Source organism: Phalacrocorax aristotelis, chromosome 9 (assembly GCF_949628215.1).
Source record: "Phalacrocorax aristotelis chromosome 9, bGulAri2.1, whole genome shotgun sequence".
NCBI classification, from domain to species: domain Eukaryota; kingdom Metazoa; phylum Chordata; class Aves; order Suliformes; family Phalacrocoracidae; genus Phalacrocorax; species Phalacrocorax aristotelis.
This window is the reverse complement of record NC_134284.1, coordinates 29609967-29624417: the sequence shown is the minus strand read 5'-3', so window position 1 is coordinate 29624417 and position 14451 is coordinate 29609967.

Genomic DNA, 14451 nt, shown 5'->3' with positions numbered 1-14451 from the left:
CTACATTAAAAGTGGACAGAGGGATTAAAAGGTGACTGTAGGAAGATTATCAAGTAGTTTTACATTTTGCTGTTCTCCCTATCTTTGCCTGTCCTCCAAAGTCTTCAGTCCTTCAAGAATGCTTAAAAGGCATGCTTGTGTTTAAAGGAGATGTTCCCCCTTCTCAAGGCAGAAATACTCAGTAGCGCAAGTGTTACTGAGATGGCTGGTGAAATAAAGCAGGTGGAAATCCTGTTGCCATAGTTTGGGGAGTTCTGGAGCACTGTCCTTATTCCTTTGACTAACTCAAGCCTTTTCTGCAAACACTTGACCATCCAGCTCAGAGTGCAAAATAATTTGTGGGATATACTTTTTTTAATCTCTGGCCACTGCCATTTCTGACTCATTACTGTGTCTAAACAGGGGACTGAATTTAGAAATAATATTTTGTGTCTTAAGGTAATGAGCCCATTCCATTCCACTGATGCTTTGAATGAGATTATTCTGTACTCTACCAGGATTACAGTTTGTTTGTGCTACAGTATTGTGCAGACCCATCAGAAAAGACTAAAACACTTTCAGACTTTGATAAACCCAGATAATGAGAAAGTTCCTTTCCTGTTTAGGGCTGGCTGAACATCTTTGATCTGTCTCTTTTCGGCAAAAAATATTTTTGCCAAACTGCATATGTACATGGAATAATCTATTAAAGGGACAGAAGGATGCTCTGCATTTACAAGAAAGAAGAGACAGAAAGATGAAAGAAAGAAAATTTATGTAATCTTGTTTTACAGCAGGTGACATCAAATATGATAGGACTAAATGAACCGTTCTGCGTCTTTTAGTAAGTGTGGCAGAGCTAGGATCTCAATTTTGCTGCTCTAAGCCCTAATTCCAGAGTTTTAAACAAAGAATCATCTTGTTCCTCCTTTATGCCTTTAAACTTAGTTGGGCCCTACAATGTGCCTTGGTTTCTTTAATTATAAAATGATGATAATGCTGCCACCTCAGTTTTGTATCATTCCAAAAGTACTACATGTTGTTATGTTGCTTGCTGAACACTCAGGGCCAAGACCTGTGCTTGTTACTTGGCACTGTTAAAATCAATGGATTATTTGAATGATAATGAATGACATTTGCAGGGTTCAAGGCAGTGCCGTCTGTGAAAGCCTACAGGAGCTGTGGTAAGGTCCTGCCCTAGCACAGTTCTTAAACACTTCAGAGAAGTTCCTCTTTTGCGCAGTGTTTGGCACATCCTGAAATATCTATTTGAATTGGAAGGTAAGAACAGTGGATGCAATGCCAATTTTTTGTTGCATGAGGGTTGTACAAGAAATCATGGGCAACTGCATGAAGATACAGGGAAGATGTGTTTGGAATTCTAATTTTGTTGTTTATGCTCAGACAACTCAAACTGTTCTCAAAGTATTTAATTATAAAACATGAAAGTTTCTAATTAAACTTACAAATCAAGAACACGTGTTCTGAAATAGTTCCTGCTGTTGGACGCAGAGTATTTATATGATGTGTCAAAGAGCAAAAGGTGCTGTAGAAGCTGCGAGTAGTTGCAGATCACATATTGAAATAGTCATGGTGTACAGGGCAGTTGATAAAAATAACCTTGTGCATATTGATAAGCCTGGCCACAGACGTGTATTTATTTTTACGTATAACTTTAGTGCATGCACACATAAGTGTGTCTTTGCATAACGTAAGGAAGAGCAGCTCTTTATACCGGTATCTGTCCTCAATTATTAGGTACCCCTCTGTTGGAAAAAAAGAGTTGCCATCAAGCTGAAATTCACAAGTTCCCAGTCTTGGTCAAAAAACCAGGGAGAAGTAACCAGACTAGCTTGGCTCAATGTGTATGTAACCCCCAACTCCTTTTCTTGATTCAGCTTGAAATATAGGTTGTCAGGTTTTGTTATACTGTATTGAAATATCTTCTTGGAGACCAGACCAGAATCAGAGCATGCACTACACAGTACAGTGTGGATGGAACATAAACCTGTTACTATCGGTTGCTGTTTTGCATTTGAGAGAGAGATGGTACTGCAACCAGGTGTGGCTGAATATCCCCGCGTGTTTCCTTATAGCACTAATTAATGTCCCTGGAGCTAATGTTCAATGCGCCCAGAAGGATCAGATTGGTATTGTGTGTTCATTTAAGTGTTTTCTTTAAATCAAAAGGATGGCATTTGACCTGCTGGTTAGTGGATCCTGTTGCTAGGAGTAAATCTGACCCTCAATAATTAGTGCTAGAGAGCTTCTTTTGGCCTCCAGCTCTGGGATGAAAGGTTAAAGTGCTGCAACGCTGCTCAAAATCCATTAAACAGAGTCTTAAGGAGCCTTTGGACTTCACAACCTTATCCAATCTCTAACAAACAAATTCTCTAAGCTAATCAATGAAACAGAATAATTTTGAGGTCTTTACATCTACCTGCCTTTTAGTGTTTTTAATCCGGCACTATAAGGGGAATGATTTTCTCCTGTTCTTAACATAAAGGCTGATAACCCTCTGAGCTGTGTTTCATGCATCTTGCTAGGATGCTGATCTCCCAGACATTATTTTTAAGACTACAGTAATACGCAGTTCTGCTAGTAGACACTGCTAGGCCTGACAAAAACATTCAGCCGTTTGGAGCCTAAAAGCACTTGACTAGCACTGGCAGTAGGTGAGATTTTCACATGTACATTTGTAACAATATGAAAACTCTTTGTGAACAGCATGCACAATCTTCCTGTGAATGCATAAGCAAAAGGGACATGAATTATGTTTAAACACTGATAGGCTTGAAGCCCAAGAGAAGGGATGACTAAGTCGTATCTCTGCCATAGATGCAGACATAATGAAAAACCCTCAGGTTTCTCGGGGACACACAGAAGATCCCAGGGGTCTTGGCATTATAAGGAGGCCTATCAAACAGCATTAGAAGACTAATCAAGTGTGCAGCTTAAACTTAATTTTCCTGGTAACATTAAGACGGATTAAACATAATTCATTTTGTGATGTCCTTGGTTCTTGATTAGTATTTTTCACTCTTCTTCCCACCTTGACATTTTGTTTCAATCAGTAATATTACTGTTTTTAGTTTAGGAAATGTGCCTGAGCAGGATTTAAAAATAGGATTTTCTGAGCAAATTTTCATAACTTACAGGATCTGTGTTCCTATTTCTAATAAGAAAAGCCCTCCTTTTTCTACTGAAATAGGTTAATTATGTCTAAGCAGAGAAAATTTGCTAATCTGTAAATGAGGAGGAGGATCTGTTTTATAAGGTGCACTTATTCTATTGCTCTGTTTCTTTTTCTGCCATGTAAACTAGGTGAGGCTGTGTATTGGCACCAATATGAAACTGTAGAATACCAAGTATGCTGATTTCTCTTTCTGCTTTGTTTTCTGATATATACATCCATTTGCAGTGCAAATATACAGGACAGTATTACACAGAATGGGAGCTGCAACCTTGTGCCCTAGTTCTTAGTACTTCTTTTTATGACCCTCTACACAAATCTGAAAATAAGTGAAAGACTCAGAAGCTTGGGGGTAAGGAGTGGATTTTTCTTGCTTTCTTTTTCTTTCTGGGAAGACTTCTTTGATTTTTGTAATTATTTAAGTAGTCTTGAAGTGCTAAATCTTGCTCTGCAGGTAAACCCAGATCCTGCAAATAGATGCCCAGATGCTGATTGCACAAGTGGTGGGACTTTGACTGACGTGTCTTTTAATAGGCTATATGGGATCTGTTCTTTTGGACTTGAATTCTGGCATTCTGTCCCAAGGATTTGGTGGTCTCTTCAGTCTACCAGACGGTGAAACTCCTGGACATCATACTCAAACTTGTGTGTTCAGTGACAGAAAGATTGTCCTGTTCAGACTTCAACTTCTGGGCATCTGTACTCCAATATGATCTTTAATTACATTATCAGGTGCTGCCTTTCCATCTGAGTCTCTAGGTAGATTAGCAACTATAAAATCTCTGAAAGAGAGTAAATTATAACATGACCTAAGAAAGTTGTGATTTATTTCATTTTGTGAAATGAGTTCTCCGATATTAAGGTACTGGGGCACCTCCGAGCTAAAGTAATAGGCTACCTTTTAATTCCTTTTATATGTCCTTGAAATCTGCCATTAGCCTTTACTGCACCAGGAATCCCCAAATGTGTCTTTCTCTGATGTAATGACTACAAACAGCAAAATCTTCTGGAACATGATGCATCCCAGGATACGCAGGAGGACTTTTTCCATTGTTTCTTGTATGTCTGTTGTTGACTTATTTTTTCCAAGTGGATGCCTGCATTATTTTATTTTCCATATCCCACTGGGCTTATTGTATCTGGAAGGTTGCTCTCCTGCTTCTGCACCTTCTTCATTGCTGTAATCACACTTTAATAATCCAGAGGGAGCTGGTCAAGAGAAGCATCAAACAATTTCTGTGATCACTGCTTTTGCCTTATTTGCATTGAATTACTATTTCTTGTTGGGAACACTCAGTAGCACCTTGCGCTTTCTAGTTGTAGAAGGGAGGCTTGAAGAAACACATAGCCTGTTAGCTGAGCCAGGAAAAAAACCCAAACATAAGTATTTTTCTGTCTAAATCAACAAAATTCATAAAGATAATCAGAACAAGAGGGGTTTATTAAGAGATGTTTCAGCATGGAGAAGGTGAAAGGCTTGCAGCTGAGGTCATGCAAGAAGGATAGAATGAATTAGAGGTGGTTATTAAAGGCCTCCTCCTTCAGTTTGGTTATAGCAGCCTCTCTCTGGTCACCCTCTTCAGTGCATGAACTGGGAAAAGATGGATGTTTGTAAATAGGTGGTGATTGATGCTGGTGTGTGGCTGGACTTGCACTAGCCATTTGAAGCCTGTGGACCGGCTTTACCTTTAAAACCTTGCTCCTGTAATGACAGTGTGAAAAATGAAAACTTTCTTAGATCCCCTGCATTTTTATGTTCACAAATGCTATTCACAAACCCGAAAGTAGTAAGGTAATATGTCTGATTTCAGAGAGATGGACAACTTAATCAGTGCATTTTTACTAATCTGAAGCCATTTTCTTTAAGAAGCACAGAATGCAGAATGTGGCTTGAACAGACAAAGTACATTTAGTTTGGGATGGATGCATGACATTTCCAAAAAGGATAGCTAATGAAAGAGTGAATGTTATGGAAGAATAATGTGATTGGAACTGTCTGCTTTATTTACTGATATAAGTCATGTTGGAAACAGGATTTTGAGAAGCAAATTTTCTGTGCTTGAAGTTCTCCCTCAGCACCGCCGATATGTAACTTGTGTACTGGGTATTGTAAGGACTCTGAAGGGGCTGAACAGGTGAAAACCTACTGGGTGGCCCATTAGATGGAGAAGATTATGATCGCAACCACACACCATGCTACAACAGGAGGGAACAGAGACGATGTGGGGGCTGCTGTGAGGTTGTGGTTCGAATCCTTCTCCTTCCCCCCAAAACAAAGGGACCGCTATGAAACTCATCTTTCCCTCACCAAGCGCCAAGCATGTTTCTCTGGTTTTGCCTCCTCATGCATACACATGTACTCGCATATATTTATGTGTAAATAAAAACAAAATGCTTATCACTAGAAAACTCTGTTCTGCCTGCTGAGAGAACAGATTATCTGCTTGACAACTACGAGTCATATCATTTGAAGTACTGCTGGAACATGCTTGTTTCCTTCAGGAAGGAGCAAGGTACAAAAGATGTAAAAATGTAAAAGATGTAAAAAATTAGAATGAAACACCAACTTCATGCTTTGCCACAGGATGACTTTTAACTTTAAATTGTTTAAGTTACAAAGTAACCAGATCTTGACTCTTCCAGTATCCCTGTTCAGCACAGGACCACAGACTCCTGATGGAGGACAGGTTTGTCTGACACAGCTCTGCTTTCCTGCAGCACATTTCTAACTTGTTGAAAAAACCAAAAAGTTGTGGTATTACTACTATTATTATTATTATTACTACTATTACTTTTTACTTAATTTAATGGCTTCCCAGTGTCGTCCTCTGTGCAATGCAACCCACCTGTGTAAGCACTTTAAATTGTTACTGTTGTTTATTATTTATTATGTGTTAAATGCTGACAATGTGACGTGCAAAGGATGTAGGTTGAAAAAGAGGCATTCATGCAGATGTGATTTATGCTTCTTGCAAGCTGCCTTTGTAAGAATTCTGAGCTTTCATATTTGCAAATCTCAGGTTGGTGGGTTTTACAGGCTATTCAACTAATTCAGTCCCATCTTTCAAACATCTGTCGCCTCTGAAAAGTTCTCAGTGTAAAGAGGAAACTGTTATTTATAAGAAGGAGCTGTCAAAGATCAGCTATGCTGAACAATCTAAAGCATCGTTTACGTACATCAGCACTAAACTATGCTCATTTGGATAGCATGAATGGCTAATTTTAGCTTAAAATTGGAAGCAATTATGGGTTCAGGAAGAAAAGTAGGGCTGTATGTCATTAGTAATTGATTTCTTTTGTGGAAGAGCTTGAAATGAGCAGTTAAGATGAAAAACATTGTTAAGTGATGCAACCTGTTGCATGCAATATGCAGATGTTTCCCAGATTTCTGTGTGTGTCTCTCAGGTGGATGGGTACTTCTGTTGTCATTCCCCCTCCTCCCTCTGGCTCCCTAAGAACTTCTACTTTTCCCCCTGCATCTTTAACTACTTCTGTGAAACTCTTAAGCTGATGATAGCTCACACTGGGAACATTGTGCAACTCAGAAAGAGGAGAGTGGTATAGCATGGTACAGGAAGCTCCGAGTCACTTGGTAAGTTGTTGTTGCTAGCTTTCAGTAACACAAGGTCTAATAAATAAATGTGTCCCACCTGTGCACCTTATGGTGAACAACAGTAGGCCAGTCCAAAAAAACAATGATGTTCCATACGTTGATGAGAAAAACCTAGAAGCTTGTGTACAACATCAGTAAGGATAGAAATGGCTGTGGGAACATACTCCTGTTCCTTCTTTCTTTTTCTGCTTCTTGGAACAGTTTGTGAGCTTTCAAGGGAGTGGTCCTTGGCAGCCTAGGGAATAGTTACTGGGTCAGGAATCCTGAGTCTTCAACCTGAGTCAGGTTGAAGAAATTGCCTTGCACTTGTTTTTCACTGAACCTCACCTCCTCATCTGCAATGAGTCACCAGAATGATGAGACCAGCTGCTGGGTCTGAATTGTCATCCTTTCTGTTGCCAGTGCTATATAGTATCCTTTTTAGGGTATTTAAGGACCAGCCAAAGAGGGGAGGGTATTATCCACAGGGCTGATGTTATAAAGGATCACTTCATTGACCACCAGCTCTAGTAATACTTTGGGCTGGTAAAATACAGCACATTTACCTCAGTGGAGCAGTGGAGCCAGCAAGTGCAGAGAGGAATGATGAAATGATTGTTGTGTCTGGAAACCAGGATTTCAAGAGAGTCTGTTGCAGAATTTTGAGACCCTGTTGGATATCTTTTCAGAGAAGAGTTATGTTTACATGGTCTTTTGCAGACAGATGTGAACTCTGAGTCTGAGTCGATGAGTTTAAACTCTGTGTTGTGCTAATGTGATGATGTGGTTTTTGGATTAGAGCTAGATTGTGTCCAGTTATTTTGGTGTGTGGATAGGGTGAGCGTGTATCTGTCTGCACAAGATCACACAGACCTGCTGGATAGGATCCAGTTACTCTAGCATTATGTAATTTGAGGCTATTTGAGATGTGCGAGGGATCCAAGATGTCCAGTAAGGGGCTGGCAGTGATAACATGGGATCTACATCTGACCCGTGCTCATGTGGAGAGGTAGCTAGCAGCCAAACAGGGTTTCCAGGGGCGTCTGAAAAGGGCTGAAGACCTATGTGAGCAACATGCCTGCTTTGCTGTCCAGAGGGTTGAGCAGCAGACCTGTGACATTTGCCCCATTTTTCAAGTGGCTGCCTGGTAGAGATGGCCTGTCCTCCAAGGGGCTAGGCTAAAAATGGGATTTTCTGTGCCCTTTACTAAGAGACGTCCATCTAGAAAATGATGGTTTTACATATGCCAGGAAGCTTGAAGCCAGAGGTGTTCTGTGGACTTCTAGTTCACAAAGACAAATATGTGCAGGAAAGTTGGCTGAAAAAGAAGGTTTTCCAGTTTGCTGAAGACTTTTTTATTTGATTCAGATTCAAAGATGGCAGGATTGCTAATTTCATGAGCAGCTGAGGGGTGAAAAGCCCCTTACTTCAAATCTTGGAGGATATCTGCCAAGTACATGTGCTTTGGGACTAGCACACCTCGCTAGCCAAGACAGCAGAACTGTAAGGAATCCAAAATTCATTCAAGAGCCTTTTGTAGACTGGGTCAACATTTGTCAAGACATCTTTTTAAAACAAAATCTTTCAACTCAGCAAACCATTCTTAATGTCCTTATTTCAGCCAAAAATTTCCAAGAATCTCGCTTGCAAAGTCTGAACCACACACAGGAGACATTTGGCATGACTGTTTTCTTTCCTTAGGACTCTTTATGGCAAGAAAAATTACACAAAGATTCCATTAATCTCATTTTTGAAATTCATATGTAAGATTTATGTATGCCTCTGACAGATTGTAGGCTAATCTCCAATCACTAATCCTCACTTTCCTAAATAAAGAGAGATTTGTGCAAAATGCTTATGGATAACAAAATACATGATTGTACTTAAGCACTCTAGCTTTCTCTGACTATGTTAAAACTGAGTCTTAACATTCAGTTATATTGAACTTGTCCAGTTTGGTGTCTCAGTCTCTCATGACTTTCTGGCTAGCTGTATGGTATTTGGTGTATTTCTGTAATGTATAGCTTCTGACCATATCTAATCAGGCCATAATTTAGATCTAGTTTAAAAAAAATATTTTCATATATTAAAAAGAATATTGCAAAATACTTGATGTAGGGTAAAGTAAAAAAATCTAGAAGATAACTTCACTTACTATTGTATTTTTTTCCCCTGGAACCTTATGACTCTGGGGGCCCCACACCTGAATTTTAGACATTTCTTGTTTTCAGCATTGTTGGATTAAAGAAAAAAACCTCCAATGCCTTTTATTCTGGTTTCCTAAGGGAATGAGACTTAAGATCTTATTCTGCCTGCCTGCCAGTCAGTCAGTCAGTCTCTTAATAACTTTTGAATCCATTGGCTGGTTTCAGCCACCTTTGACACAGGATAGCCACCTCTCAGATATTACATTCCTACACATTTTGTGCAAACCAACAGCTATGTGAAAGGAGAAAGATTTTATTAGAAATCCCTCCAAGGGAATGACAGGGATGCCCGTATCCCTCCCGCAGGGTAGCAGCCACCCAATCAGTCAGCAAGTTGGTGTTGACCTGGTTCCAGTTTAGCCGTCACACCTGGGCTCTGACAATGGGGGAACTGAAAATGTTGTGAGTCCAGAGTGGCTGTGGGAAAGTCTGGATGTGTGGGAAGGAGGGAGGTATATGTGATGGCTGGAAAACACAGGGGAAACTGGGATGTTGCAGTGCATGTGAAGGGGATGCTGTGAGGAAGGTGGGCTTATTGTAGGAGTGTGCTTGAAATGGGGGTGTTAAAGCCAAATCAATAAGGATATTTTGCTCAATATCTATAAGGAACTAGGCTTAGACTAAGGCGCAGAGGGGAAGGTGAGATGCATTTACAATTCTGTTTGTGTGTTTTGTATCCCAGCTACATGGTGGGTGACAATGAGTAGTTAGAAAACTGATTATTGAGTGTTTGATGATGATTTGTCTAATCTTAGTCCAGAGCAAATATATTTAATGCCTTGATTTTTCTATTGGATAATATTATGGCATTGGTTGCATACAGTACTTTCTAACATCTTATTAACTAAACAAAATCACAGAGTACTTTTAACAATAAGTGGTTTGTTTGGCTGCATTAATATCAAGTCACTGTTTTTACTGTCACTGCATGCATATGAACTATCTCTTTCAGAAAAACAGACTTATTCTCTTGGTGGGAAAAATTTTAATAGAAACCCCCATTACCAAACATACTCCTCTACTTGAGAAATTTTCTAAATTCCAGCAAGCTTTGAGGTAAATAAATGCAGCTCTTAGAATATTTCATAGTGTGTTATGGAACTAACTTGCCAGGCTTTCACATCCTCTGCAACTATTCAAAGAAATGGTTCGATGTTTTGCTTATGGTCTTAGTGCTTTGGGAAAGAAATATTTGCAAGGATTTACTGAAATACAGCATCAAACTGGGTGTCATTTTAGTTTGGAAAATGCTATCATTATGCTCTGTTTATTTATCTGTTTTGTAGCATGATGTGTTTTGATCAAGAGGACTCTGTAGGCAGAATAAAATGGAGAGTATGAGACAGATCGAGCAGCAACTATTTAACACACTCTGTCCACTGGCCTGGTTTATTAAACCTGGAGTGAAACAACTAAAGCATTAGCGATGAATATATCTCAGTTTTCTATAAAATGAGCTCCTGGGTTTTGCTGGTAGTGGCTGTTGTTTTTCATATGAAATTGGTAGAGTATCTCATTAAACAAAAAGCAATTATATGTATTAGCAATAATGATAGAATCATACAAAAAAAAAAAAAGCAACCAAAAAATACCCCCTATGGATGTAATTTTAGAAATGTATTATGCAAGGGGTTAATTTGAGAGTTGTTTTTTTCATGTTTTGAAAGCTTTGCTGTAATTTTATATGAAATTTGAGATCAGTGTGTCTATAATGTCTTATGAATAATTTACAACCCCAACAGTCTTTCTGTGGAAGAATACTAAATTAATTAAGGCCTGGAGGAATTTCCATGTGTTTAAGCCACATTATATCTTCAAGGTTTTACTGCTTCAAAGTCACGGAGATGAACTCCTGGCTTTTCAGGTGTTAACAGTCCCAGGAAAACAAAATCAGTGCCCTTGCTTTAGCCTAGAAAAACTAAAGGGCTTGAGCATTTGTGTTTTGTGTGAATCTATTAAAATGATGGTACCTTACACTCTGTTCCCTCACTTTTCTGGGATGCTGTATTTAAAGGAACTGCCTTGCCACCCGGCACACCCACAGATATTTTGCTGAGTTGGATGGCACACTGCAGTCACTGAGCCAGCTCTTCAGGATGACTCATTTCTTTGGGTTCAAGGAGATGGGGGCCATCTCCTGATTATAGGAACAATCCATAACTGAACACACCCCTGCTCTGAAAAGCACAAATCTTACTTCTAAGCACGCCAGGATGTGCAGAAAGGGATGTATTTGAACCTGTTGGTCAGCCTCCAGAGAATCAGTCAGAAATCTGTTATTTCTGCAAGTCTCAAGCCATAAGTATCTCCCACAGCTGATACTACAGCAAAGGCTGAATATGGTGAGAACGCCAACCTGCCACACACATATTATTTATTTAAACAGGACAAAATATCTGCTTTCCAGCTGTTCTCAATGCCCTTGAGTTGAAATGCAAACACAGAAAAAACATGTGCCACTATAACCAGCTGACAGCCGTTCCTCTTCCCTGAAAACCAGTCAAGCAAAGTAAAGAGGAAATAAGTCCCTCTCTCCCATGGCTAACCAGCCTCAGCATCCTCTCCTCACTTCCAGCTGCTGACCAACAACCCTGAGCTGGGCAGTTTCATCCTCTGTGAGAAACCCTTCAAAGGTCCCTTGTTTAGGCTCCCATTCAGTACACCATTTATTGACTCAGCCTAGCGTTCGCATGTCTGTCGGCCCGGGCTCTGAGTGCCTCACAGTTATTGTGTTCTTCTAACAACACTTCTGTGCTCTCTCCACTTCAGGGATAACAAACTGGAGTGCAGAGTGCAGAGGTTACTTTGGCAAAGGTTCATAAGGGCATTGGTGACACATTAAGGCACTGAATTTATACAGTCATATCAGTGTATTCCCCATTTCACACCCAAGTCCTACCCCTCCTATTTTTCAAACTGTGTACACACTACTTTGTGCCTACAGTGGGGCAAAGTAAACAGTTTTCTGGCTGGGAAAACCTGGGTGTGGAGTCCTGAGCTGTTGTGCCTACATATCGTTACAGAATAGCCCACACCAAAGCATACTCCCATCAGCCTTCAGTAACTGTTGCCTCGACCAGTTTCTCTCCGCTTTATCTCAGTGTGTTTGGGGAGGGAGGTGAGGGCTCGGTTCCACCTTGTCTATTTTATAGGGTATGTATGGTTCAGCCACAGTTCTCTGTGGCTTCTTCCTAAAGTTTCTAGTAGAGCAGATGCATGGAGAGACAGTGGATGGAAAGGTGAGGCTGTGAGGTGCTATGCTTCTGTAGCTGTACAGTGTATATGGGCTGAGGAGTTGGAGATGGTGGTGCTGGCATGACCTGTGCTGTCATAAGTTATAGTGGAGATCTCATGTCATGCAATATTCTTGCTCAGATGTTATTATACAGAATGTGTCTGTCCCAAGAGTTACAGCATGTTGGCACTTGGAGTGGGAACATCCCCAGCAAAGGCAGCAGAAGCTGCATTGTCTCGGGTAAGCATAGATCTGAGCTCACTTCAAGACCAGATTTGTCCATTGTTTTCTTGCGCATAGAAAGGCTGCCTCGGCTGTGGGGTTGGTACCTCTGTGAGGGCCCAGTTCCTGTCCATGCGGTTTGACTGGATTAGGTGCCATCCATGTGTATGGACTCATCCATGTCTTAAACTTGGCTCCTTCCAAACACTGGCTGAACTGTATGAACCTGGAGCGCTACTGCCTCAAAGCCCGTGGGCCATGAACAGTGCTGTGCGTAAGCCTTCTCCTAGCTCCACAGTGTAGTGGCGGGAGTCTGGTCCCTCCTCATGGCAGAGCTCTGCTTCTTCCTTACACACACGTACTGAAACACTTTGCTGAATCAGGACCTCTCCGGCACCACGACCAATTTGTACATACATTAAATCAGAAAGGAACCGGGGCAAAGACTCAGGATACAGAAAGCTGCAGTGTCCGATTATACGTGGTCAAATTACTGACTGTATGTTCAGGCTACTTGAACAAATTAAAAGTGGGGGGTGGAGGAGGGATAGTCAATGAGGCCTGTATGATTATAGAAGGTGGGGGGAAGTCAGGCTAGGGGCCCTCAGCAATACCCAAATTGTCCTGTTTGCCAATATCCAGTGATAATTTACACATCAAAAGGAGAGAGCGGAAATGGACATGAAAAGTGACAGCAGTTGCCAAGTTAAATAAAAGCCCCTCAGTGAACATGAAGAGCAATAAGAGCTGTTTGGAAAGTTGGCTGCAGAAGAAGAGGTTATGTGAGAGCTTATACCCGACCGCCTTCTTGGCCCCTTGGGAACCAATGCAGACATGGAATTCACTTGACCCACAGGGCTGAACAAAATATGGCCACACATCAGTAAAGCCTGATGCTTAAGTCATAGGAAACAAAAGCAGGATTGTGCCAGATGCCAGACGAGTGGGATCAGGTAGCAGGAACCAGAGTCTGACTTCAAAACGCCTGAGTAAATCTGGGCTGCTAAATTTCTACTGGACTGAATCTGAAGAAAATAAAGGGGAAGGAAAATGCCGTTTTTTTCCTTTCTAGCAGAATACTAGTGGATGAATATAAGTTGAGTTTGAATAAGCAAGAAGCAATATTTCTCATTCAGGGTGTTTCTTAAAATATGAGGCTTTGTAGCTTTGGCATTAGAGCAATTTCTGTTCTTGTCATGAATCACTGAAGGACAGACACTGTGTTTAGGTGGGATATAAACACCCAAATCTTTCCTTGCCTCTTGGTTGCATCTTTTTTTTCTCCTTTGCTTAGAGAAAATTCAGAAATAGCCTTGATTTTCCCCATCACATCACATCCCAGTCTCACTTTCACTGCTGAATAGCTGCTTAAGATACTTTGTTAAACAACGTTGTCCTGGCTCGACTTTCCTAAGAGATGGTGCGAATGATCTGGTGTTTCTGATGCAAACGTTAGGAGAGCAAAACTAATTGTTGCCCCAAGCAAGAGTCTTACGATGAGAAGCTGATCTCTTTTACACAAGTCCAAACCTGAAATAGCTCCACAGACGTCAGTGCAATCACTCTAGATGTGCAAGAGAGCCGAATCTGCCCTCAAGTCCTCTGTCTTCTTTTCTGGGGGAGGGCAGCCTGGTTCAGGAGTCGGGGAGGGGGAAGAGTGCCTGCAAGAATTGTTGCCTTTTTATGCAATCTGCATCAGCTTCATGATCAAAGGCTAAAAGTGACCGGAATAGGCAAAGTCCTGGGCTTTCCCATTCACACAGTGCAAGCAGGCTTAACCCTGCCTGCTTAACGCTGCGACTTGGGGCTTTGATGTGAGGAGTCACGTGCGCCTCCACCGCTGTGACTCTTTGTTCCAGGCAGTGGTGTGCCTTTGGGGTGGTGGTGGTGGGAAGCAGAGGGGGTTTAAAACCTTGGACTTTTCAGATACATTAGAGCTTGAGTCCATCCAGAGTGCTGGGGGTCTGTGCCTGTACCCCAGCACTGATCTGTCTGCCTTCCCCCATGAGCCTTTCGATGTGAT